This window comes from Eriocheir sinensis, chromosome 62 (assembly GCF_024679095.1).
Source record: "Eriocheir sinensis breed Jianghai 21 chromosome 62, ASM2467909v1, whole genome shotgun sequence".
In the NCBI taxonomy this organism is placed as follows: Eukaryota; Metazoa; Arthropoda; class Malacostraca; order Decapoda; family Varunidae; genus Eriocheir; species Eriocheir sinensis.
The window spans coordinates 10,635,666-10,663,357 of NC_066570.1; the positions used below are offsets into that span (position 1 = coordinate 10,635,666).

At 42.9% G+C, this 27,692-nt stretch overlaps 1 long non-coding RNA gene across 1 annotated transcript in view; it reads left to right on the forward strand.

The window, feature by feature from the left end:
- The window catches only part of LOC126986758 (uncharacterized), a 100,304-nt gene that overhangs the window by 9,701 nt on the left and 62,911 nt on the right, over positions 1-27,692 (forward strand). The window contains exon 2 of the long non-coding RNA XR_007739933.1: positions 17,691-18,162. This is a non-coding gene — a long non-coding RNA (uncharacterized LOC126986758). The remainder of the gene's footprint in view (positions 1-17,690; positions 18,163-27,692) is intronic.

Genomic DNA, 27,692 nt, shown 5'->3' on the forward strand with positions numbered 1-27,692 from the left:
CTAATGGTTTACTTTATGTCAATGTATTTAGCTGTTGACGGAAATCTGTTTGTAAAATTTATATCCCGTTATATCTCATATGTCATTAGAGATATGTTACTAATTTTGGGGTCTTTTAACAATAAGATTATTATAATTCAAATAAATTTGTGATGGCAAATCAAATAATTGGAGAAATTTAATACCAGTGACGTCTCTCCGAAGTGGTAAGAAGTGACGTTACATGTCGGAGCTCTAAAGCAAAGCCTCTCCGTAAGTGACTCCACGTACACAGACACGCCCAAAGCTTTCTATTCAACCAGGCACCGACATGTCTACATCTAAATTTCTCTACTGACTCGCCTGTCCACAACCATCATGGGTAATTTTTGTTGTACATATGCACATAAATTTCAGTACAAAACTCAATGTAGCATTAATAAATTACACTGTCCATGACCCGAGAGGATCTACAGGGACCCGAACTGCTGGCTTGCAATCTTCCAAAGCTTCACCCGTTCTATCTATCCAGATCTAAGTATATTGATTTAATTTTCCCTTGTGGTTTTCGGGCGATTGATATATCATCGAATTCCCTTTACATACTACGTATCCGATTTTTGTACCGCTCAACTTTGGTCTACCACATCGAGATCACGTAAGTATTGTTATTTAGTGGTAGATGGGGTTGGGAATTGTTTATTAGAATTTGAAGCATGTCACCAAATCCGTATCCAAGCATTTTTTATACAGTAAAGGAAACAACTCAACATTAAAAAAAAAAAAACATTAATGAAAAAAAACCCCGCAAATCACTGCTCCTATTAAAAAGAGAGTTAAGAGGAGTGGCCAAATGAGAGGTCAAGTTCGGGAGGATACCCTCCTCTTGAAAGAGTTCAAGTCGTAGGTACGATACAGATAAACGAAGATTGTTCCAGAGTTAATCAGCGTAGGGGATGACAGAGTAAAGATGCTGGTTAACTCTTGCATAAGGGATTTTGGACAGGAAAGGGATGAACTTGAGTAGAAAGTCGTGTGCTGCGGGGCCGCGGGAGGGGAAAAGGCATGCAGTTAGCAAGTTCAGAAGAGCAGTCAGCGTGAAAATATGGTTAGCAGATATAAAGAGATGCAACATGGCGGCGGAGTTTAAGAGGTAAAAGACTATCAGCTAGAGGAGGGGAGTTGATGAGACGAAGAGCCTTAGCTTCTACTCTGTCCAAAAGAGCTGTGTGATTGGATCCCCCCACACGTGAGGTGCATACTCCATAAGAGGACGAACAAGGCCCCTGAATATGAAAAGCAACTGTGCGAGGGAAAAGAACTGGCGGAGACGGTACATAACGCTCAACTTCGAGGAAGCTGATTTAGTGAGAGAAGAGATGTGAAGTTTTTTTTGTGATCGGGGGAGCCCAACGGAGAGAACAGTTTGACAGAGTTAGCAGAAGGGTTAGAGGTAAGGAAGAGGTCTAGTATGTTGGGCCTGTCTCCAAGACGGTCGGGAATCGTGTAGGGTACTGAACCAACTGCTCTAAATCGTTGAGGAGAGCAAAGTTGTAGGCTTGTTCACCAGGCTGGTCAGTGAAAGATGATGAAAGCCAAAGCATGTGGTGAACATTGAAATCTCCCAAGATGGAGATTTCAGCAAAGGGAAAGTGGGTCAAGATGTGCTCCACTTTAGAGTTCAAATAGTACAAGTAGTCAAAGAATTTTACATTGTTAGTAGAGTTAGATGAGAGATAAACAGCATAGATGTATTTAGTAATAGAATGACAATGAAGTCTTAGCCAGATGGTGGAAAATTCTGAAGAGTCAAGGTCGTGGGCACAAGAGCAAGTAATGTCGTTGCGCACGTAGTCGCAACATCCAGCCTTGGATTGAAATTTAGGATAGAGATAGTAAAAGGGAACAGTGTAGAAATTGCTGTTAGAAACATGTGATTCGGTGAGAAAGAGAAAGTGAGGTTTAGAGGAGGAGAGTTAGTGTTCCACAGATTGAAGATTAGGACGAAGACCACGAATGTTGCAGATTTTTTTTTTACAGCTAAGGAGACAGTTCAAGGGTGTAAATAAAAAAAAAAGCCCGCTACTCACTGCTCCCGAACAGAGGTCAAAGGAGTGTCCAAAAAGAGAGGTCAATTTCGGGAGGAGAGGTGTCCTGATACCCTCCTCTTGAAAGAGTTCAAGTCGTAGGCAGGAGGAAATACAGATGAAAGAAGATTGTTCCAAAGTTTACCAGCGTGAGGGATGAAAGAGTGAAGATGCTGGTTGACTTTTGCATAAGGGGTTTGGACAGTATAGGGATGAGCATGAGTAGAAAGTTGTGTGCAGCGGGGCCGCGGGAGGGGGGGAGGCATGCAGTTAGCAAGTTCAGAAGAGCAGTCAGTATGAAAATATTGATAGAAGATGGAAAGGGAGGCAACATGGCGGCGGAATTTGAGAGGTAGAAGACTATCAGTATGAGGAGGAGAGCTGATGAGACGAAGAGTCTTTGACTCCACTCTGTCAAGGAGAGCTGTGTGAGTGGACCACCCCCACACATGAGATGCATACTCCATACGAGGGCGGACAAGGCCCCTGTAAATGGATAGCAAATGTGCGGGGCAGAAGAACTGGCGGAGACGGTATAGAACGCCCAGCCTCGAGCAAGCTGATTTAGTAAGAGATGAGATATGAAGTTTCCAGTTGAGATTTTGAGTTAAGGATAGACCGAGGATGTTTAGTGTTGAGGAAGGTGATAGCTGAGTGTTGTCAAAGGATAGGGGATAGTTGTTTGGAAGATTGTGTCGAGTGGATAGATGGAAAAACTGTGTTTTTGAGGCGTTAAAGGACACCAGGTTCCTCTTGCTCCAATCGGAAATAATAGTAAGGTCTGAGGCTAAGCGTTATGTTGCCTCCGGCCTTGAATCGTTAAGTTCATGTAGGGTGGGTCTTCTATTAAAAGAAGTTGAGTAATGCAGAGTGGAGTCATCGGCGTAAGAATGGATAGGATAGTTCGTTTTGGAAGGAAGATTATCAACGAACAACAGAAAAAGAGTGGGAGATAGGAAAGAACCCAGTGGGACACCACTGTTAATAGGTTTAGGGGAAGAACAGTGGCCGTCTACCACAGCAGAAATAGAACGGTCAGAAAGGAAACTGGAGATGAAGGTACAGAGAGAAGGATAGAAACCGTAGGAGGGTAGTTTGGAAAGCAAAGATTTGTGCCAGACCCGGCTAATGGCAGAGGATGACCAAGAGTCAGTTAGGAAGGCAAGGCGATCACCAGTAGAACGCCCCCTGTGGAACCCATACTGGCGTTAATGATAGAAGGTCAAAAGTGGAAAGGTGTTTTTGAATCTTCCGGTTAAGGATTGATTTAAAAGTTTTAGATAGGCAAGAAAGTAAAGCTATAGGACGGTAGTTTGAGGGATTGGAGCGGTCACCATTCTTAGGCACAGGCTGTACGAAGGCATACTTCCAGCATGAAGGAAAGGTAGATGTTGACAGGCAGAGACGACAGAGTTTGACCAGGCAGGGTAACAGCACGGAGGCACAGTTTTTAAGGACAATAGGAGGCACTCCATCAGGTCCATAAGCCTTCTGAGGATTGAGGCCAAAGAGTGCATAGAAAACATCATTTTGAAGAATCTTTATAACAGGCATAAAGGAGTCAGAGGGGGGATGAGTAGGAGGAATATGCCCAGAATCGTCCAGAGTGGAGTTTATAAAAAAAAGTTTGAGAGAAGAGTTCAGCCTTAGAGATAGATGAGACGGCAGTGTTGCCGTCAGGACTGAGGAGTGGAGGAAAAGATGAAGAAGTGAAGTTGGAGAAGATGTTTTTGGCTAGATGCCAAAAGTCACGGGAAGAGTTAGAGAAAGCAAGGTTTTGGCATTTTCTATTAATGAAAGAGTTTTTGGTTACTCGGAGAATAGATTTGGCACGATTCCTGCCAGAAATATAAAGTTCATAGTTAGCATTAGTTTAAAGGCTCTGGTACCTTTTGTGAGCTACCTCTCTATCATTGACAGCACGAGAACAAGCGTGATTAAACCAAGGTTTTTTTTAGCGTGAGGAGTAGAGAAAGTACGTGGAATGTATGCCTCCATTCCAGAGACAATCACCTCTGTGATGCGCTGAGCACACACAGAGGGGTCTCTATCCTGGAAGCAATAATCATTCCACGGAAAATCGGAAAAGTACATCCTCAGGTCGTCCCACCGAGCTGAAGCAAAATGCTAGAAGCATCGCCTCTTTCATGGGTCCAGAAGGTGTACAGTAGTGATACGACAGGATACAGAAATAAGATTGTTATCGGAGGAGCCCAACGGAGAGAACAGTTTGACAGAATAAGCAGAAGGGTTTGAGGTAAGGAAGAGGTCTAGAATGTTGGGCCTGTCTCCATGACAGTCGGGAATACGTGTAGGGTGCTGGACCAACTGCTCTAGATCGTTGAGGATAGCAAAGTTGTAGGCTTGTTCACCAAGCTGGTCAGTGAAAGAGGATGAAAGCCAAAGCTGGTGGTGAACATAGAAATCTAGTAGGATGGAGATTTCAGCGAAGGGAGAGTGGGTCAAGATGTGCTCCACTTTAGAGTTCAAATAGTCAAAGAATTTTACATAGTTAGTAGAATTAGGTGAGAGATAAACATCACAGATGTATTTAGTAATAGAATGACAATGAAGTCTTACCCAGATGGTGGAAAATTCTGAAGAATCAAGGTTGTTGGCACGAGAGCAAGTGATGTCGTTGCGCACGTGGGCGCAACATCCAGCTTTGGATTGAAATTTAGGATAGAGATAATAGGAGGGAACAGAGTAGAGATTGCTGTCAGTAGCCTCAGAAACCTGTGTTTCGGTGAGGAAGAGAAGGCGAGGTTTAGAGGAAGAGAGATGACGTTCCACAGAATGAAAATTAGAACGAAGACCGCGAATGTTGCAGAAATTGAGAAGAAAGAGGTTCGAGGAGTTATCAAGACACCTCTCGGGTCGGCAGCCAGAAGGGGAGTCCTCCCTGGGGGATTTTGTGGTCCCCTCTAAAGCGGGGGATCCGAGGCAGTGTTTTGGTACGCCATTTTGAAATTTGAATTTTGGGAAAAGGTGTGTATGTTGTGTGAATGTAGTGTGGTGTGGATAGAGTGAGGATCTGTCTTTAGAGATCATGCTGAACTACTCTCTGGTGTTGATGAGACAATAGGGAAACGGTTAGTGAGGACATGGGAAGGGTCTTTGAAGAGCTTCAGCACCCTCCTCACTTCCCATACATACCTCACCGGGAGTGGCTTGCGCCCATTTCGGTAGGTGTCCTCCTACCTACTACAGCCGATTTTGAGTTAAGGATAGACATAGGATGTTTAATGTAGAAGAAGGTGATAGCTGAGTGTTGTCGAAGAATAGGGAATATGTGTTAGGAAGACTGTGTCGAGTTGATAGGTGGAGAAATTGAGTTTTTGAGGCACTGAAGGATATCAGGTTCCTTCTGCCCCAATCGGAAATGACTGCAAGGGCTGAGGTAAGCGTTCTGCATTTATAGTTATTGTTCTTTGAAACCCATTAAAGTTTTCAGCAACTGGTCCTTCGAACCGGATACGGCCTTATTCGTTTCTCCCGACCATTGCAGAAAGTCTAGTGTTAACAACCTGCCCATATTTCCAAGTGGCCTATATATGGCATTCCCTTGTCAGCTGTTACACTCTTAGGTCCCGAACGGAACCTTTACCGTTTGTGAACATGGAATTGATTCGCTGTGGCGGGGCCCAGGCTGATACATTTTTTTGAGTATCCCCAGTTCCGGGAAGTAGTGAAACCAGGGTACCACTTGGTGATTGTCATGGTGAGGGCAATGATATTAACGCCGAGACAGATGGGGAATGGCCGTCAGCTGTCCTATTTGAGATTCATGAGACAATCAAATCTTGTGGTGCCACATGTGTTCCGCGCACCATTGAGAAGAGAGTATATCCAACCAACCATCCACGTTGTGTCGACCATGAAGTCTTTAATGGAATCATGAATAATGCCAACAAAAAAAAACTGACTAAAAGACTTAAGGGAAAAATTATTCATTTAGGTGGGAAGACTTACCCTGTGGCTCTACGGGTCGTGGACGGTGTTCATCCAACGTGGGAAAGCAGACACCACATTTGGTACAAAACTAGAGGGGCAATTAAATTTCATTATGAGCAGTGAACAGCTAAATTAAATTAAGCATTTTTGAAATTTGGTAATATTTACCTCCCTTGTCGTTGATCGGTTCGCTCATGTGCTTTCCTCTTTCGGGCGTGTTATTCTTCAGTTTAATTCAGTATGTCTACCAGAAGGAAAACTGCAGGCCACAAGGCTGACTGCGCAACTCTTTGTGACAAAATTACTCAAAAACTCCAGAGTCTTAGCGTGGATCAAACACAATTAAAGACTCGGAGCCGCCTGATAGAAAACCAATGAACAGCTTTTGGGCAATTATATGATTCCCTTTGTGATGAAATACAGGATGAATAAGAATTAAGTAAAGTCATCATGGAAAAGGCTACATTAGAAGAATATCTCTTTTAGATCTTAACTCAAATTAATTCATCCTTGGTTTTGGAGTCAGAACCTTAAGTGAGTTTGAAACAAGTTTTGGATCTACCCAAAACTTAATTACCGGGTTCGACTGGAAATTTTCAGAGTGGGATTATTTTGCAGATAGATTCTCCGTTATTGTCGATACTAGACCAGAACTGAGCCCCGTAAACAAACTCAACTCTCTGAAGTGAGCACTTAACCCGTGGGCTTGGGCTATGGGACAGCCGAGAAGTGGCCGAGAAACGTCAACCTTACACTGCATTTTGAGACTATGAAAAGAGCATGGAACGTACATCAGAGTACTCCTCTCATAACCATAAAGCCGTTAAAAATATTTACTTTTACTCAAACTCCATTCTTTTTGGGTGGTGTTTGTTACAAAATAAACAGTCTCGTGACGCGTGGCATCTAGCCGAGAGTCGCTTGTTGTCTACTTTAGAGAATTTGACGAAAGATTACTGTATGGATAGCTAATTTAGTCTGTCATGACCTTACAGTGCCACCTATGACAAATTAGCCCACCTCAAGACCACTCACCCACCACATTGACCCAGGCCATGCGTGGCGGGTTGCTCTATGCCGCCAGCGTCTACAATTAGCTCGAATTAGGAGTTTTGAGCCGACCCCAAACGGGGTCCGCCGTTTCAGGGGACCGACTTGCGGGAGCCCAAAAATGGGTACCGCCGACGCTGCCGGGTTAAAGCCAAAAGGCTTATTGACGGGTTTAGTCTTGAGGATGATAGTTTTGCAAATGCTATGAAATTATTCAAACACCTATAATAATCCCAAAAGGAAGCGAAATGAGTTTGCATTGCAGTTAATGCACATCAAATCTCCCAGTCAAAATGTAAGCTCATTGTTAGAATTTCGGGCCCAAATAGAGTGTACCCTCATGAAGCTAGAGAACTTTGGATGCTATTTAGACAGTTCTAGTAGACTCATCTCCCCAGTATTGATGGAAAAAATTACCCAGCAAGACGGTGATGATACAACGGAAAACTGATGAAGATTACCCTAACTTACAGGATATCAGAGATCCACTTCTCAAAGTTATATAATTCATTCGGAGTCTAAAGACCCTGATCTTAAATCTGAGGAGGGGGCAAAACCAATGGTCACTAAAGATAGAACCATCCCAAGTAAAGCCAGTGCTAAGATCTATCATACTCAAGGAACTTCCGGTAATCCATCCAGCCGTGATTCATAAACTCAGTTAGCAAAATTATTGCCTGCTAAGAATGAATCAGCTCTCCGATTAAGTTGCATTTTATGTGGCTGAACACACTTGACTAAAAACTGCGACAATTATCTCGACCTCCCCAACCAGGTCAAGGGATTCGAAAAGTCAGGATGGTGTGGTCGATGCACCTGCAAGCACCAATCTGATCAATGTAAATTTAATTAAGAAAAAAATTCGAGCTACAAATATGGCGTTCACCATAATGTGTGATAATAATACCAAGAGCATCAACTCTCATTTTTTTCAGCCACTCCCACAGATAGTTATGACGTTTCCACTGACCTTCCAGTGGGAACAGTCACTGTGATGACGAACAAAATTTAAATCCAGGCTAGGGCTCGCTATGACCAAGGCTCCCAAATAACATTTATATCCCAAAGTATGGTAGAACACCTAAAATTAATGAAAAGTGGTACTACTAATTTACAACTTTCAGGTTTCGTCAGTGAGATGGAAATAAATGAAAATTATTTACCATTGAAACTGGCTGGAAATACATTGGATTAGAAGCAACAGTAAGGGAAACTCAACCCAGCCCCCTAACAGTAGACGGTGTGGGAAACTGCCTAAACTGCTCACAAAATCAACTGATAAGTCTTTCAGTCCTACTCTAACTGATCACATAGAAAAGATAGACCTTCTCATTGGTACAGACTACTACCCACAAATAGTGAGAAGCCTCATTAAGCTAAAGGGGATTAACTTCCTGTGAGTTCAAGGTAGTTTAATCCCTTACGATAATATACCTGCCAAATTTATGAATAAACCATATGATGCTAGAGTCGGCATGGTCACCAATGTCTGTATTCAGCCCACACTTAATTCAGAGATACCTGACATTTCAATTTTTTGAAATCTGGATATTATTGTTATTAAGGCGGAACAGGTCACTAATTGAAGAAGCCTTTGTGCTGGAAAATTATGCCAAAACTGTTAGATATAGTGACGTTCAATATTGGGTCTGACTTCCCTGGAAGGTCACCCGACCTTTTTACTAACTTTTAATTAGCCCTGAATCGGCTGAATTCGAATTCGAAAAAACACATAAAAGACAGGAGGATCTACTGGACAGGTATGACCAAATAATTGAAGATCAACTGGATGAGGAATTTATTGAGAGGGTAAATCATGCACAGGTGGGGGAAAACACCTATTATATTCCTCATTTGGCTTTTGAATCAATCCTTAAGCTGAAGATTCAAAAGCACCTTTCCACCTCTCACCTTCTATCTGATCGCCAGTATGGGTTCCGCAAGGGGCGTTCAACTGGCGATCTTCTTGCTCTCTTAACTGACTCTTGATCATCCTCTCTTAGCCGTTTCGGTGAAACTTTCTCAGTTGCGCTAGACATATCGAAAGCTTTCGATAGAGTCTGGCACAACTCTTTGCTTTCTAAACTGCTCTCTTTCAGATTCTATCCTTCTCTCTGTTCCTTTATCTCCAGTTTCCTTTCCGGCTTTTCTATATCTGCTGTGGTACTCAGTCATGGTTCTTTCCCTAAATTTATTAACAGCAGTATTCCACAGGGCGCTGTCCTATCACCCACTATCTTCCTGTTATTCATCAAAGATCTTCTTTCCATAACAAACTGTCTTACCCACTCATACGCTGACGACTCCACTCTGCATTATTCAACCATCTGAATAGGAATTATAAGACTCCAGATTGGAGGCTGCAGAACGCGTGACCTCAGACCTTGCAATCATTTCATATTGGGGTAAAAGGAATCTTGTGTCCCTTAATGCCTCAAAAACCCAATTTCTTCACCTATCAACTCGACACAATCTTCCAAACATCTCTCCCTATTCTTCAACAACACGCAGCTGTCACCTTCAACATTAAACATTGTCGGTCTATCCCTAACTCAATATTTTAACTGGAAATTTCACATACCTTTTCTCACTAAATCAGCTTCTTCGAGTTTGGGCGTTCAGTATCGTCTCCACCAGTTCTTCTCCCCCGCACAGTTGCTATCCATATACAGGGGCCTTGTCCGCCCTGGTATGGAGTATGCATCTCATGTGTGAGGAGGCTTCACTCACACAGCTCTCTTGGACAGAGTAGAGTCTAAGGCTCTTCGTCTCATCTGCTCTGTTCCTCTTTCTGATAGTCTTCTACTTCTTAAATTCCATCGCGATGTTGCCTCTCTTTCTATCTTCTATCAATATTTTCACGCTGACTGCTCTTCTGTACTTGTTAACTGCATGCCTCACCCCCTCCCGCGGCCTCGCCGCACACGACTTTCTACTCAAGCTCATCCCTTTACTGTCCTAATCCCTTACGCACGAGTTAATCAATATCTTCACTTTTTCATCCCTCACTCAGGTAAACTCTGAAACAGTCTTCCTTCATCTGTATTTCCTCCTGCCTACATCTTGAACTCTTTCAAGAGGAGGGAATCAGGACACCTCTCTTCCCGAAATTGACCTATCTTTCGGCCACTCCTCTGAACTCTTTTACAGGAGCAGCGAGTAGCGGGCTTTTTTTTTCATTATTGTTTCTTTTTTTTGCCACTGAGCTGTCTCCACTGCTGTAAAAAAAATACAGGCTTAATTGAAGTGATAAATCCTGACGGTAAAACTGAAACTAAAACTAAAACTATGCTCTTTACATGTGCAGCCAGTACGGTCATACACCTAGAATTGACTACATATCTGACTGTTGAATCCTTTCTTAATGCCTTCAGGAGACTTGTAGCCAGGACTCTCCTTCTTCCACTCATCGTCCTCCTCCTCCTCCTCCTCCTCCTCCTCCTCCCCCTCCCCTGCTGCCGCCTCTCCCTCTCCTCCTGTAGCGGCTTCCCTTCCGTCTACTGACAAAGTTAATAAGAGGAAAGTCCTGGTGGTTGGGGACTCTCAAGTCAGGTTCATTGACAGGTACTTTTGTTCAAGGGATAAGGAAAATAGGCTTCGAGTGTGCTTTCCCGGGGCAGGCATCCAGCACGTATCTGACAGAATGGAGGAAATTTTAGCAGGGGAGGGGACACAGCCAATCGTCTTCTGCAGTTTCGGTGGTAATGACATCAGTAAGGTGGGTAGCGAAGAGATCTTTCGGCGCTTCAGGGAATCGTTTGCTAAAGTGAGGGACTTCGGGGGGGTGCCGGCTGTTTGTGGGGTTTTGCCGAGGAGGGGGGTGGGAGAGGGATGGCTTTCCAGAGCCTTAGCAGTAAACAGCAGGCTGGCGGCCCACTGTAAGCGAAATGGTTGGCTTTTCCTTGATAATTGGGACCTCTTCTACAATACAGGCACCTTGTATGCCAACGATGGCGTGCACCTGTCACTCCAGGGGGAGGAGGTTCTCGCAGACTCCCTCGAGCGATCACTTAGCACCCTACATAATTTTTTAGAGTAGGCGAGGGGGGAGGGCCTGTCAATGCATCGCAGACTGGGACTAGGGGGCGCAGGAGAAATCGAAAGGATATAAGAAAGGATGGGCTAACGGCTTATTACACCAACAGTAGGAGTCTCAGGAACAAGATAGATCTACTGAGGGGGAAAGCATGTGTCGAGAAATTCGACATTATAGCTATCACGGAAACATGGGTGGATACTGCAAACAAAAACTTCATGTCTGAGTATGAAATAGATGGTTACCAGATGTTTCACAAAGATAGAAAGGGAAGAAGGGGAGGAGGGGTGGCACTTTATGTTAAAGACACACTTAAATGTTCCGCTAACAACTCTATTCAAACAAATGGCGACTCAGAATCAGTTTGGGTGGACGTCCACAAAGGGAAAGACAAACTAATTCTAGGGGTTCTTTACAGGCCACCCAACCTTAACAGGCAGGACACTGATATATTACTGCAAGAGGTAGGCAGGGCGAGCAGGAGCAAAAATGTCTGCATAATGGGGGATTTTAACTATAGGAATATAGATTGGGAAGGCGTGGTGGGTGATCTAGAGTCTGAGGATTTTCTGAAATTAATACAAGATAATTTTCTCAAGCAGGCAGTAACAGAGCCCACCAGGGGTAACAACATTCTGGACTTGGTCTTAACTAACACCGAGTATATGATCAGCGAGCTAGATGTTGGGGGAGAATTAGGTGGCAGTGATCACAAGGAAATTAGGTTTAAATTAGACTGGGCGGTGACCCATGAACTCAACCCTGTGTTGGTGCCTGACTTTAGAAGAGCTGATTATGAGGGGCTCAGAAGACACCTTGAGGAGGTAAATTGGGAAACCTTAGGGCTGGATGAGGGCCAGATCTCAGGGCTGGAACCGGAAAGACAGGGGAACCAAGTAGAAATGACCTACAATAATTTAGTTAGAGAAATTGCAGAGGGTCAGAGACAGCATATCCCTTACCAAGCACGTAGGAAGGAAAATAACGACCCCAAATGGATGACCCGCAGACTCAAGCATGAAATAGGCTTGAAGAGAGGAATTTATAGGAAAATAAAGAACGGAGAGATCCACCTCAGGGGTAGGTATGTTGAGCTACCCAGGTCGGTGAAGAACACCCGCCTAGCAAAAAGAAATTATGAGATTAGGGTTGCCAACGAGGCCAAGAGCGATCACAAGGGCTTCTTCAAATTGTACAGGACGAAAACAAGGGACAGAATTGGACCGTTGAAAACAAACACGGGCGAGCTCGTTGAGAATGGAGAAGATATGACTCAAATGATGAATTACTATTTCCTCTCAGTTTTCACGCAGGAAAATCTAACAACCATTCCGGAGAGAGTTCAGGTATATGAGGGCGAAGAGAATGACAAGTTGAGGGATGTGATCATCACTAGGCAAGTAGTCCAGGATGAGACTGATAGGTTGAAGAAAAACAAATCGCCGGGCCCAGACGAAGTATTCCCAAGGGTTCTGAAAGAGTGCAAGGCAGTCCTTAGTGGCCCTCTTGCCGATATCTTTATGATGTAGGTAAATTCTGGGTATGTGCCCAATCAATGGAAAGTAGCTAATGTGACGCCGATTTTCAAAAAGGGAGACAAGTCAGCCACCTCAAACTATCGCCCAATTAGCTTAACATCAGTTGTAGGAAAGATGTTAGAGTCAATTTTAGCCGGGAGCATTCGGGACCATCTAGAAAAGCATAATTTAATTCATGATTCACAACATGGGTTCACAAAGGGTAGGTCTTGCCTTACTAACCTGTTGTCCTTCTACACTAAAGTAATCGAGGCGGTTGACAGAGATGAAAACTATGACATATTATATCTAGATTTCAGTAAAGCGTTCGACAAAGTACCTCATCACCGGCTATTACTAAAATTACAGGCTCATGGCGTAGATGGGAAAGTTTTGAACTGGATCAGGGCGTGGCTTAGTGGTAGGAAGCAGAGAGTGCAAATCAATGGTAGGAAATCTGAATGGGGCAGTGTCACGAGTGGAGTCCCACAAGGGTCGGTGCTGGGTCCTCTGCTTTTTATTATTTACATCAATGACTTGGACACGGGAATTAGTAGCGATGTCAGTAAGTTCGCAGATGATACCAAGATCGGTAGAGTAATCCAATCAGACACCGACGCTACCGTTCTCCAGGATGAGCTTGACAGACTATATGATTGGGCGAGGAAGTGGCAGATGGAATTCAATGTCGGGAAGTGTAGCATTTTGAGCGTAGGTAGGAATAACCCTTACAATTACTCCTTAAATGACACTCCTCTAAGCAGGTCTGGGCGTGAGAGAGACTTAGGAGTCCTAGTGAGCGCTGACCTCCGTCCTAGGGCTCAATGCATTCAGGCTAAAAATCGGGCAAACAGAGTACTAGGTTTCATCTCACGGAGCGTGAGCAATAGGAGCGCTGAAGTCATCCTCAAACTTTACTTATCACTAGTTAGACCTCATCTCGATTATGCAGTTCAGTTCTGGTCCCCCTACTATAGAATGGATATCAAGATGTTAGAATCTGTACAGAGGAGGATGACAAAGATGATTCAGGGGGTGAGAAACTTGCCTTATGAAGACAGGCTGAAGCAGTTAAATCTACACTCTCTAGAAAGGCGAAGGGTGCGAGGAGACTTGATCGAAGTTTATAAATGGATGAAGGGATTTAATAAAGGGGATGTCAATAAAATTTTGAGAGTGAAAGAGCCACGTAGGACGCGTAGAAATGGCTTTAAGTTAGACAAATTCAGATTCAACAAAGACATAGGCAAGAAGTGGTTCACCAATAGAGTGGTGGACGAATGGAACAGGCTTGGGAGCCATGTTGTGGGTGCCAATACCATAGATACATTCAAGAAGAGGTTAGATAAAGCCATGGATGGTGAGGTAAGGTGGGGTTGAGTGTACAGGAGCTGCCTTGTATAGGCCAACCGGCCTCTTGCAGACTCCTTACGTTTTTATGTTTCTTATATATATATATATATATATATATATATATATATATATATATATATATATATATATATATATATATATTTTTTTTTAAAGTAAAATTTTCTATTGAGACAATCTTAGATAAATGGTTGAACAAGATAACTCTCTAATAATTCTGGGTTATTTTTCTTCTAGCAAAATATAATTTGTCAGAGACTAGCGCTGAAAAAAAAAAGGTGTATAGCATAACTCAAGAAGTATATGTTCTAGGTGCATCATACTTGGAACATTGCTTCTGGCCAGTTTTCTCTGAAAATATTCTTGTTATATCTGTATATTTATGGAAAATGAATGGTAAAATGCATCAGGCCTTAACCGGTACCAAAATACCTCACAACCGGGGATCCACGGAACATAAGCGTCTTCATGTGGGGATGTTTTTCTTTTTACCTGTGGAGGTTTCTTTTTTTTTACCAGTGGTGGGCTCTTCCCTTAACTGGAGAAAACTAAAATTTCCCAGCACCATAGTCAGGGTCTTCAGTCCACCTCAGCCATTGTTTCAACCCGTTCTCTTCTCCGTTGGCCAGATTACAATAAAGTGAAAAAAATACTAAAAATCCTTTCAAGTCGCTTTAAAAAAAGTTTAGTTCATGTACATTAAAATGTCCAGCCACGCATGTTCCGATAGACTGGCTCTTTAAACTATTAAAATGATAGGTTTTGATGCGGATTGGACCTTTTTGATGGTAGATTTAACAAATTTATAGTTTGAAGAAAATTGAAATATCGAAACACATAAATGTTTCAACATTTTGAACAGTACATTAAATGCTATTAATACTAAAAGTAAAAGGTAGTTTGGATGTTTCTTTTTTCGAAAGAAAGAACACAGGTGAGGTTTACACATTATCGTTGTTACTTTAGTAATTTAATGATACGTGATACTCTTCAAAGCAATCCTTGAAGCACAGTCCTACATCATAGTACCGAAACTCATATATAGTTAAAATTTTGTGGTTTTGTTATTGCTGGTTTGACACAAACTCATACCAGGGACATCCAAGGATTCTCCGTAGGCATATCGAGACGGCACGCCGCCGTCTCGATATGCCTACGGAGACTCCTTGGTTGTCCGCCGTCTAGATGCCGTCAAAATATTTAACTTTAAACCTTAGGAAACTGTTCACACCCTCCGTCAACCGACCAACACGTCTTGAATTCCATCAAAGGAAACCTTGGCCGGTTTGAAGGCAGCTCAACAGAATACTCGGTGGGTGATGATTCATGTGGACGAGTACCCGTAAAGCTCCCGTCAACCTCGTCGCTCTACAGTTTTCGCCTTGTTGGGTATTGATTATAATTATAGTTAGATGTTTGGCATCATGAATGAAAGTTGGTCGAACTTGTGCGTGCATATGATGAGCTATTTGATATGGCTACCAAAAGGTCAAATGATTGTTGTCTGTATTGCGGCTATTGTCTTTAGGGCGGACCAAAGGAGTATGGGCCGCGAACGTGTCATTTGAATACACAACAGTTTCACAGCGCCGATACTACGGCCTGTCTGTCGGAACCAAACAGAGTCGTGAGAATCGTTTTTTTGGAAGGGTACTATGGACCATCTAGTACTAGTAGAGGATACATTCGCAGCCGTGTGGGACTGGCCAGGAGATATATTTATCTTTGTCTCAGCTTTTCCCTTGATGTCCGCGCTGAATCTAACACCACGACCTCTCCCCATCCCGTCCTTACCCCTTTCAAACACACTTGCATATTCCAAGGGAGAACAGAGACCATTACTTTTGCTCCTCGTTTTTGCAATATCTATCTCCATTCTCTACATTTCATTTATATTTTACCAAAATTATCTAAAGTTTTATCTCCCTCTTTCTTCCACTTTGCTTGCTAATCTTTATTTATTCCCTCTTGCTGTTTTCATTTTTCTTAATCTTTTTTTCAATTTTCACACACACACACACACACACACACACACACACACACACACACACACACACACACACACACACACTAACACAAATTGTGTTATAATAAAGGCATATTTAGAAGTTATACTATTACTAAATAATAGCGGATGAGAAAAAGAGAGAGAGAGAGAGAGAGAGAGAGAGAGAGAGAGAGAGAGAGAGAGAGAGAGAGAGAGAGAGAGAGAGAGAGAGAGAGAGAGAGAGAGAGAGAGAGAGTTTTTGTGTTAAGCAGCTAACCCAATATTTAATCAAGTGCTTGAATCGTGATCATCAATCATTACGCTTTGTATCTCTTTAGCTGGTTGATAAGGATAATTCCGATATAATACAAACCGGATCAATATCGCAACATTATGATGACCCTCTGCTAGAAACGGAAATTTATTGAATATCGATTTTCATGAATTCCTAATATGGGATAATCTTAGGAATAGCGGTTCGTAGCGGGTGCGCATTTAGGGCACAGTATGGTGGTAATTACAACATTTCTAGCACGCGACGGAGTTTTGACAAGCGGACAGGCGTGTTTATGTCACAACGGGTGTATTTTTCCACGCTGGCCTCACGATTGATCCATTGTTATAGTTTCACGAGCGCCTCTATAGATAGACTGAGCCTCATAGCTGCCTTGCAGTGCACCATACAAACTAGTTCCTAAGCCAGTAATATCCAGAACTCGCATGGATCACGATTTCGGACATGAAACGGTCTTTACGAGTTTTACCTTATTTTCTTCTCTATATTAAAGCAAATACTGGTGCAAGTATTTGTATTTTATGATTTTAAACGATTACATTCAAGATGTATTACTACGCGGTGTGTATCGCGCAGGCAGCGCCACGTAGGTAATTTTTTTGCCAGTCTTCCTCGGCCCGCCATGATGGATGGATCAACACACTCACTCACTCACTCAAAATATCATTATAATTCAACTCTCGGTGAGTGTTAACTGACTATTTAGTCTCTTTATTGGTAGTATCCCTCAGGAGGCACATATTGCGCCGTCATATAGCCCAAAACCGAGTCCCTTCAATTATTTCAATACCACCATATGCAAAGGCACACAGTGACACTGGCGTGTTACATGGTCAGCGGTGTACACTTAACACTCAACAGCCTAGAGAGCGTTATATTGAGAGCTTGGGAACCTATGGGGAATGTGGGTTTTGGGTGTGAGAAGGCAAACGGACTGAAATATGGGCCTCAAAAATTTCCCTAAAATCGGGAAAAATCCCTAGTCCTGAAACTTTGAGTAAAGTTTCCTAAACGTATTGTCTTTCAGTCCACCAGATTCGAACAGTGACACGGGCGTGTCACATGGGGTGCGTTTATTAGGTGCTTCGTGGGCGCATCAAGCTGTGACAAGCACGCGCCTCCAATATTGCCCCTACGAGAATAATGACCTTTCCAAGGTCTCACATACTGTTGCACTTCTCTAGTTTTACCGGCGCATCGTACATGTGGGGGTGGTGCCCCCCTGGTTAGCACTGGGGTCAAGGGGGGCGAACCCCCCCACCCCCGGTAGAGGATAGGTTTCGTAAAGTTTGGTTGTAGTAAATCAAATATAAATTTAATTTATAGTTTTGTATTTTTTTTTTTTTATCTATGTTCTGGTCTAAAATGCTATTTTATGTAGAGATGTTGCCATGACTGTTTTTTTTTCTTTCAGATATTCCAAGCTACTGTTATGGACGGGATACTCACTCTATTCATTCACTTCACATTTCAAAGAGCATGGTGAAATCAGTATTCTACAATGATGATTCATTATCTCAGAAAAGATATGAAAGAGCTTGTTCTCTTGATGCCAACACACTTATATATTTAATTAAAAATTCTTTACCGCATGTCAATTCTTTAAATGTGGTCCATGATGATTCAACTGAAGCAGTGTCGTTACTCAAAAACTTCCAAAATTCAGAATCTATTTTCACAGTTCAGATAAGAACATTTCTCATTAATGCCAATTTTACCAATAATATCTTTGAGTGGCATAGTCAACTGTCATTGCTGAACCCATTTCTTCTTCTGTCTACCGATCCAAAACAAGCGGAATCTCTTCTTCTGATCTTAGAAAATGAAGGCAAATTTTCATCATCACCTGTTATACTGCTTGGATTAGTGCCCAACACTTTATGGAGGTAAATATTATACCATAATCTCTCTCTCTCTCTCTCTCTCTCTCTCTCTCTCTCTCTCTCTCTCTCTCTCTCTCTCTCTCTCCCTTCTACTCACTCACGCACGCACTCACGCACTCATTCACGCACGCACACAGGCACGCACGCACGCACACGCACGCACTCTCTCTCTCTCTCTCTATATATATATGAATATATATTAATATATATATATATATATATATATATATATATATATATATATATAATATATATATATATATATATATATATATATATATATATATATATATATATATATATATATATGTATATATATATATATATATATATATATATACATATATATATATATATATATACATATATATACATACATATATATATATATATATATATATATATATATATATATATATATTTGTTTTTTTGTTTTTTATCTATTTATTTTATTTTTTTACAGCAGAGGAGACAGTGTAAGGGTGTAAAAAATAAAGGAAACAACAATGGAAAAAAAAAGCCCGCTACTTACTACTCCTAAATAGAGTAGAGTGGCCAAAAAGAGAAATCAATTTCGGGATGAGAGGTGTCCTGATACCCTCCTCTTGAAAGAGTTCAAGTCGTGGGCACTAGGAAATACAGATGAAGGAAGATCGTTGCAGAGTTTACCAGCGTGAGGGATGAAAGAGTGAAGATGTTGATTAACTCTTGCAGAAGGTGTTTGGACAGTATAGGGGTGAGCGTGATCAGAAAGTCGTGTGAGGCGAGGCCGCAGGAGTGGGGGAGGCATGAAGTTAGCTAGTTCAGAAGAGCAGTCAGCGTGGAAATATCGATAGAAGATAGAAAGAGAGGCAGCATTGCGACGGAATTTAAGAGGTAGAAGAATCAGTAAGAGGAGGAGAGCTGATGAGACGAAGAGCCTTAGTCTCCACCCTGTCCAGAAGGGCTGTATGAGTGGAGCCCCCCCACACGTGAGATGCATACTCCATACGAGGGCGGACAAGGCTCCTGTATATGGATAGCAACTGTGCGGAGGAGAAGAACTGGTGGAGATGATACAGAACGCCCAATCCCGAGGAAGCTGAATTAGTGAGAGAGACCGAGGATATTTAGTTGTGAAGAGGGTGACAGCTGAGTGTTGTCGGTGAATAGGGGATAGGTGTTTGGAAGATTGTGTCGAGTTGATAGGTGGAGAAATTGAGTTTTTGAGGCATTGAAGGACACAAGGTTCCTTCTACCCCAAACGGAAATGATAGCAAGGTCTGAGGTTAAGCGTTCTGCAGCCTCCAGCCTAGAGTCATGTACTACCTGTTGTGATGGTCTTCTATTGAAAGAAGTTGAATAATGCAGAGTGGAGTCGTCGGCGTATAAATGGACAGGACAGTTTGTTATGGAAAGAAGCTAATTAATGAATAACAGAAAGAGAGTGGGTGATAGGACAGCGCCTTGTGGAACATCACTGTTGATAGGTTTGGGGGAAGAACAGTGACCATCTACCACCACAGAGATAGAATGGCCGGAAAGAAAACTGGATAAAGGAACAGAGAGTGGGATGGAATCCGAAAGAGGGAAGTTTAGAAAGCAAAGACTTGTGCCAGACTCTATCGAAGGCTTTCGATATGTCTAGCGCAACTGAGAGTTTCGCCGAAACGGCTAAGAGAGGATGACCAAGAATCAGTTAAGAGAGCAAGAAGATCGCCAGCAGAACGCTTCTTGCGGAACTCATACTGGTGATCAGATGGAAGATCATAAGTGTTAAGGTGCTTTTGAATCTTCCGGTTAAGGATTGATTCAAAAGCTTTAGATAGACAGGAAAGGAAAGCTATAGGGCGGTAGTTTGTGGGATTGGAACGGTCACCCTTCTTAGGCACAGGCTGTACGATGGCGTACTTCCAGCAGGAAGGAAAGGTAGATGTTGATAGGCAAAGACGAAAGAGTTTGACTAGGCGTAGTGTCAGCACAGAAGCACAGTTGTTAAGGACAATAATAGGCACTACATCAGGTCCATAAGCCTTCTGAGAGTTGAGGCCAGAGAGGGCATATAAAACATCATTAGGAAGAATCTTAATAATAGGCATAAAGAAGTCAGAGGGGGGAAGAGTATGAGGAATATGCCCAGAATCGTCCAGGGTGGAGTTCTTACAGAAAGTTTGAGCGAAGAGTTTAGCCTTACAGACAGATGAGACGGCAGTGCTGCCGTCAGGGTTGTTGTAACCCGTAATCCGGGTCACACAGGGGAGACGACACACTGTTTGTACTAGTGACACTTAACTTAAAATTCTGGTACTTTAGGAGTATTTAAAGGAGTTCGTAAATGGGGTGATGAAACGGTGTCGCCTTTCTTATATGTATTTTATTCTACCTTAATACTACTTAATATTACAAAGGGTAAAAATATTGTTTAAACCAGCGACTGGCTTACGAGACTCAATGAGTCTTCAGGTTTTCTTTCACTATTGGTTACTGACGTTAGCACTGGTATAATATTGAGTAAAAACTCACACAATAAAGTATCATAGAAATATAATCCTAAGTAAAACTAAGATAATAGAACACAATAGATATGTTAGATACGCTTTCCTCTATGGTAATTCTTCACTCCATACTCACAGTAGCAAAGATGAATGTTCTGCCCATGTTGTCTAGGGAAGGACAACTGGGTGTACAGCACACGAACAGAGTGCTGGCTGATCTGATCCCTAGCCTGAATAAATGCTTCTTATATAGGCATGACATACATACAGACATCACGAGGGTAATACGTCAGGCGTGTGAGTCATACATCAAACTCACACCGAGCTCATACAATAATCTACCTAACCGACATGTGTAATAAGGTTGGCGTACACTCGATTGTAATCCTTAGTGTAGCTGTCACGCGGTGACGCAGCTTTGTTTTCATAACATTTTGTTCCGCGGTTGATCGTGTTTTGGCCGCGGTTGATTGTGTTTTGGCTTAGAGAGATAAGCGGGTGCGTTAATGGGCAATTGTGTATAGGTTGGTAAATGAACAGTGCGTTTGGGGACAATCATGTGTTGGAGTCCGTGTTGTGCTTTAGCGGTCGATACCGCTGTTGTCATCGGAAAATATTGCCGGCGAAGATGATGACACTGGAGCTAGGGGTGTCGCGGCCTGCGGGGCACCACAGGGTTAAAGAGAGGAGGGAAAGAGAAAGAAGTGAAATTGGAGGAGATATTTTTGGCTAGATGCCAGAGGTCACGGGAAGAATTAGAGAAAGCAAGGTTTTGGCATTTTCTATTAATAAAGGAGTTTTTAGGTAAGTCGGAGAATAGATTTGGCATGATTTTGGGCAGAAATATAAAGATGATGGTTAGCAGGAGTGCGAAGGCTTTGGAACCTTTAGTGAGCTGCCTCTCTAGCTTTAATAGCACGAGAACAAGCATGATTAAACCAAGGCTTTTTGGCATGAGGAGTAGAGAAAGAACGTGGAATGTATGCCTCCATTCCAGAGACAATCACCTCTGTGATGCGCTGGGTACACACAGAGGGGTCTCCATCCTGGAAAAAGTAATCATTCCACGGGAAATCGGAAAAGTACATCCTCAGGTTGTCCCACCGAGCTGAAGCCAAATGCCAGAAGCATCGCATATATATATATATATATATATATATATATATATATATATATATATATATATATATATATATATATATATATATATATATATATATATATATATATATATATATATATATATATATATATATATATATATATATATATATATATATATATATATATATATATATATATATATATATATATATATATATATATATATATATATATATATATATATATATATATATATATATATATATATAGATATATATATATACACTCACAACAACAAAACAAGACTAAACAGCGAATCAACTACTACGCAATCAACCCAATACGACCAAGACGCCCCTTCAGGAAGACCACGTCGTCTATTAATACACTTGCTACACTAAGGAGTGTGGGCCTCACTCTTACATTGGAATGACGAGAACTTCCATGTCACGGCGTGTCACCTGCCACCTAAGTAACGGCGCAATCAAAGACCACTACGCCGGCAAGCATAAGTCAAGCCTCACCCGTCAAGATTTGGAAAGTAACACTACAATACTTGACAGGGAAAAGGAGTACAGACGTCTACTGTTCTTAGAAGCAATATACATAACAACAAAGTTGCCTTCCATAAACAGACAAGCAGAAGACTTCCAAATTCTTCCGACGGCAAGACGCAGAGCAGCAACGCGACTCATGAGTTGACTCAGGCGAGCCAATCACCGCGCTTGGCTCCGCTTCCCGCCGCCACCACGCCTAACGGCGCCCACAACACGGAGCTTTTGCTTCAACAAAGAGAACACTGTACAGTGTTTATCTGCTACTTTACAACCCTTCCTCCTTTATCCCCACTCCCCTCTCCATCTATCACCTCTTCTGGCCCCAGCCCCAGACGCTGCCCTGTGTGAAGGTGAACTACGGTAGGCGGTGGCGTAGGTGGTAGCGTACTGGGCCCACATTCACCGCGTGATGGACGACGCGGGTTCGAATCCCCAAGCTACCACTCGGATTTTTCAGTCACCGCCGAGTGGCTTAAAACTACCCACATGCTGTCCTGAAGACCACCCATCAACCCGGACTCTAGAGGAAGCCGTCCAAGCGAATCAAGAACGAGTTCCGGGGGGCAGCATGAGCCAATGCAAGATGGCGCCACTATAAACACTCGCCTGCGCCAGAACGGGCTGGGCCGACCATCAGGCCCCACCTGGAAGAAGCCTTGGGCCGACCATCAGGCCCCACCGGGAAGATGCCTACCGGCGCAATAGGCAACAACGTAAAATATATATATATATATATATATATATATATATATATATATATATATATATAGATATATATATATCTCTTTCTGTTTCTATGTTTGAATATATATATATATATATATATATATATATATATATATATATATATATATATATATATATATATATATATATATATATATATATATATATATATATATATATATATATATACACAAAGGGGTCTCTTCTAGCTGCCTTAAGCATAGGATCAGCAGGGCACCCAGCTGCTACGTTAGCGCTCTGCCGTCCAACCCCACTTTAGAAAGTGGACTCCCCTTGCAACTTAGAACAACGGCAGAGCTAGGCAGGAGGCCACCACCCTTTCCTGTCATGCCATGGCGCGATTTAAAATAAAACATCCCTCACCCTTCCGGGACATGAAACTACTACTCCTTGACGTGCTGGCCCAGTATAACATCTACGCCTCCAGAGTGATCCCGGCTCGCGATGGTTACATTCTCATAACAAGCCAGGAGGATGAAGTGGATATCATCTTCAATAACAGCTGCAACGAGGACTTGAAAGCCAAAGGCTTTGCGGCGGTCATGCCCCTAGACCTCAAAGCTAAAAGAACCATACTCCTCTTCGGCATCGACGAGGACGCCTTTGACCACTCCCTGGATCAAATGACAACCGAAGTGTACCGGGTGAACGAGTACACCAAGGACTGTATCGATTCTTTGTTCAAGTTCCCGAAAAGTAACGTTCTAAAGATCACCTTCCGCACCACTGCTCCTGCACTGAGACCCCGTGAGCTTGAAATCAAGCTTTTCAACACTCGGGTTCCTCCGCATCAGATTCAGCAGGAGGAATACTATGCCCTCAGAAACTGCATGCGATGCTACTCAGTTGAGGACCACGTAGCCTGCGAATGCACCATGCCCCGAGACTACAACATCTGCTCCGAGTGCGCTGAGGAAGGCCACACTTGGAGAAACTGCACATCCCCGACAAAAAGGTTCATCAACTGCAATGGAGACCACCGCACCTTAGCCTTCAAGTGCCCTATGAGAAAAGCCGCTCTCGCCAAAGCAAAGGAAGACTCAAAAAACAACCAAAAAACATACAACCAAGCAGCCTCAGCCCCAGGCCCGCTACCCATGTCAAACCCACCACTCATCTCCGCCAAGACTGTCGAAAACATCTACACTGCTATCATGTTTGCAATGTTTCAGGACATCAGCCAGCCAGGATCCTTCGAGGCCACGCTCAACAGGGTGCTGCAAAGAAACATCGCCCCCATCATCATCGGAGAAGCCCCGGATTCTAGAACCAGGAAGAGCAGCAAGCCACCGCCGCCTCCTCAATCTCACCTCCTACATCTCCAGCATCCTCCGGCCCCGCTCATCAACCAACCCAAGCTCTCCCCAGGATCCAAAGTGCTCCATCAACCCCTGCCCAAGAAACTATGACGCCTCTCGCCGAGAAAGATGAAAACTCCAAAGAACCGAGAGCACCCCGCTCCCCCGCATCCTCCCCTACAAACTCCTCCCCCTCCAAGAAACAAAGTTCCCCAAGAAACAAACACACCTCCACCTCACACCTCGCCAACCCCAACTTGGCTAAGGCTGCCACACTGGAGCTTAGAGATACTTCCCTCCAACCCATTACGCGCTCGACTCGGCACTCGCAACACAAACCAAAACATTCACACACCTGATCACCGTAGTGCAACACAATGTCCTAAACTGGAGGTATAGAAAATATCAACTGACTGAGACTTACAAGACACTCAACGCAGACGTTATACTGATTAACAGCCACGGGGTCCCTACCGACACACCACTAAAAATACATAGTTACACAGTACACAAACGGAACCACACTAACGCCCCCTCCGACGGAACCGCCATAGCCGTCAGGAACAACATAACATACAAACTCATTGAAGATTTCATCTCCGACACTTTTGCTGTAGAAATCGACACAACCACAGGCAAAATTATCCTTGCCACACTGTATCAGCCCCCAGCCCGCAACTACCTACCCATTCCTGACTTTGTCACGCTCTTCAGACGTAACATATCAGTATATATGCTCACAGATCTAAACGCCAACCACCCTATCCTCGGCTACATACACACCAACACAAAGGGAAGACAATTACACCACCTTATCACAAACAGAACACTACAGCACATTGGTCCACATTTCCCAACATACACTGCACACAACACAGCCACCACACCAGACATCATACTCACAAACAACATAACATACCACAATATACATATCGCCCAGGGACCCCTGACGACGAGCGATCATATCCCCATAGTTATGACACCAGCGACAAAGCCTATCCAAATCCCTATCCCCAAAAGACCTGACTTTAAAAAAGCTGACTGGACTAAATTTAAGACTGACATTAGAGACAAACTTGAGGACCCAGACATCATACACCTCCCTACACTGGAAGACATCGACCAATACATAGACGATTGGTACCAGGTAATCAAAGACTCCACCGGCAGCAATATCCCGGCCACCTCATATAAAACAATATTCACCTCCACTTTCAGCCACTACTTCCGGACACTTATAGCTCAATTCGACGGCCTCCGACGCAACACAACCACACACGGCTGGACGTACAACTCTTACCGACATTACAAACTGCTACAAGACAGACTGCATACTTCACTCATCAAGGACAGCAACAACAATTGGACAAGCATTTTAACTGACACCGCCCCCCATCACAGTGACCCAACAACTTTCTGGAGGAAGATCAAAAACATGATGGGCACGGAAGACAAGACCCCGCAATACCTCCTTTCTCCAGATAACATTAAAGTTTACTCCGACAACGACAAAGAACTTATACACAAACAACACTGGCGAGACGTTTACACGGACGATGACGACATAGACCACGACGAAGACACTGATTACACAGTACAACAATTCTTGACGCAAAATCTATATAGAACCCTCCCTCACGACTACGCAGATCTGACTCGACTTGACACAGAAGACAATCCCCTATCATCCCCTGTCACTAACGACGAAATCAACGAAATCTTAACTCAAAATTGAAGAAGACTTGCCCCGGCCAGAGCGGAATCAACAAGACAATACTAAAACACCTACCACTAGAAGCCATCACAAGGCTCAAACACATTTTCATTGCCTCACTAGCCTCTGGCTATTTTTCTGATAAATTAAGGAAGCGATGATTAAACTAATCCCCAAACATGGCAAAACACCTCACCTTCCCACCAATTTTAGCCCAATCTCATTACTCGAAGTCCCCGGAATTTTTTTTTGAGAGAATCATTAACAGACGACTGCGAATTCATTTAGAATAAAACGACTTGTATAATCAGCTTCAATTCGGATTTCGATCTGGCCGGGGCACGACCCACGCCTTGGCTCTGGCGACAGAGGCCATAGCGCAGTAGAAAGCAGACTCAGGACAATGTCACGTCGTCCTGAGGGACATCTCGAAGGCATTTGACAAAGTTTGGCACGTAGGGCTTAAGTACAAAATCTTACACCTCGGACTTCCTTCCTCTACTGAGAAGCTTCTTTGTGACTTATTATAGGACAGGAAGGCGAGGATAAGACTTGGAACAGCGCTGGGCGACTACTTTTCACTGCACTGCGGTGTCCCACAGGGCAGCGTGCTCTCCCCGACTCTTTTCACAATCTACACTCAGGGCATCACCCTTCCAGTAAGAGGCATTAACGTTGCCTACGCTGATGACATCACGCAGATCACTGGATACCCAGGACGCTCTAAAGCTATGGCTCAGAGGGCCACAGCTACTGAAATTGAAACACAAAACCGCTACGAAAACAAATGGAAGATCAAAACAAACACAAACAAATTTACAATATTAAGACTTGGCGCACAACAGCAAAAGGGAATTGTCACTAACGATGATGTACACCTAACGCAAAATAAGGGCAAAATACTAGGACTAAAAATTACCAATCGGGGATTCATTGAACACATAAAAGATAGAAAGATATTTGCATCACAAACACTCCACAAACCCTACCGATTCAGCAACATGTCCACCAACACCAAGACACAACACGTAAAAACTATAATTATCCCCATCCTAGACTACCCCCCAATTCCCACACATACACTTAGCAAGACCCAAATCAGTAAATTACAGAAAATTCAAAACAGAGCGCTCAGGTTCGCAACCGGCCAAAGTTATCCATATACATTAACAACAGCACAAATACACACAATCACCAAAACACTACCAATAAACCAAAGACTTCATTTGAAAGCAGAAAAAAATTGGCAACGTATTGTTCTTAACATTCCACTTTACAATTCACCCAAAGACAACACCATTCAAAGGTACAACACCAACTTCCCAAGCAGCATGGAGAAAATAAACAACATCCCTAACCCATCATATCACTGAACACCGTTGACCCAGAAAATCCACTAAACACCAACGATTATGTAACACATTATCAATATTCAAATTATATGTATATAATATGTAACACATGCTTAGTTTAGCTAGCTACCTTAAACCTTAATGTCATTGTATTCACAAATATATTATTCAAACAATTGTAATCCTCTGCAGCAAGGAATTGACACTGACATTGTTTATGTACAACCAACTAAATGAGAAATGATACACCTAAATAAAGCAAAGTGGCTCGCCCACAACTTTCCTCT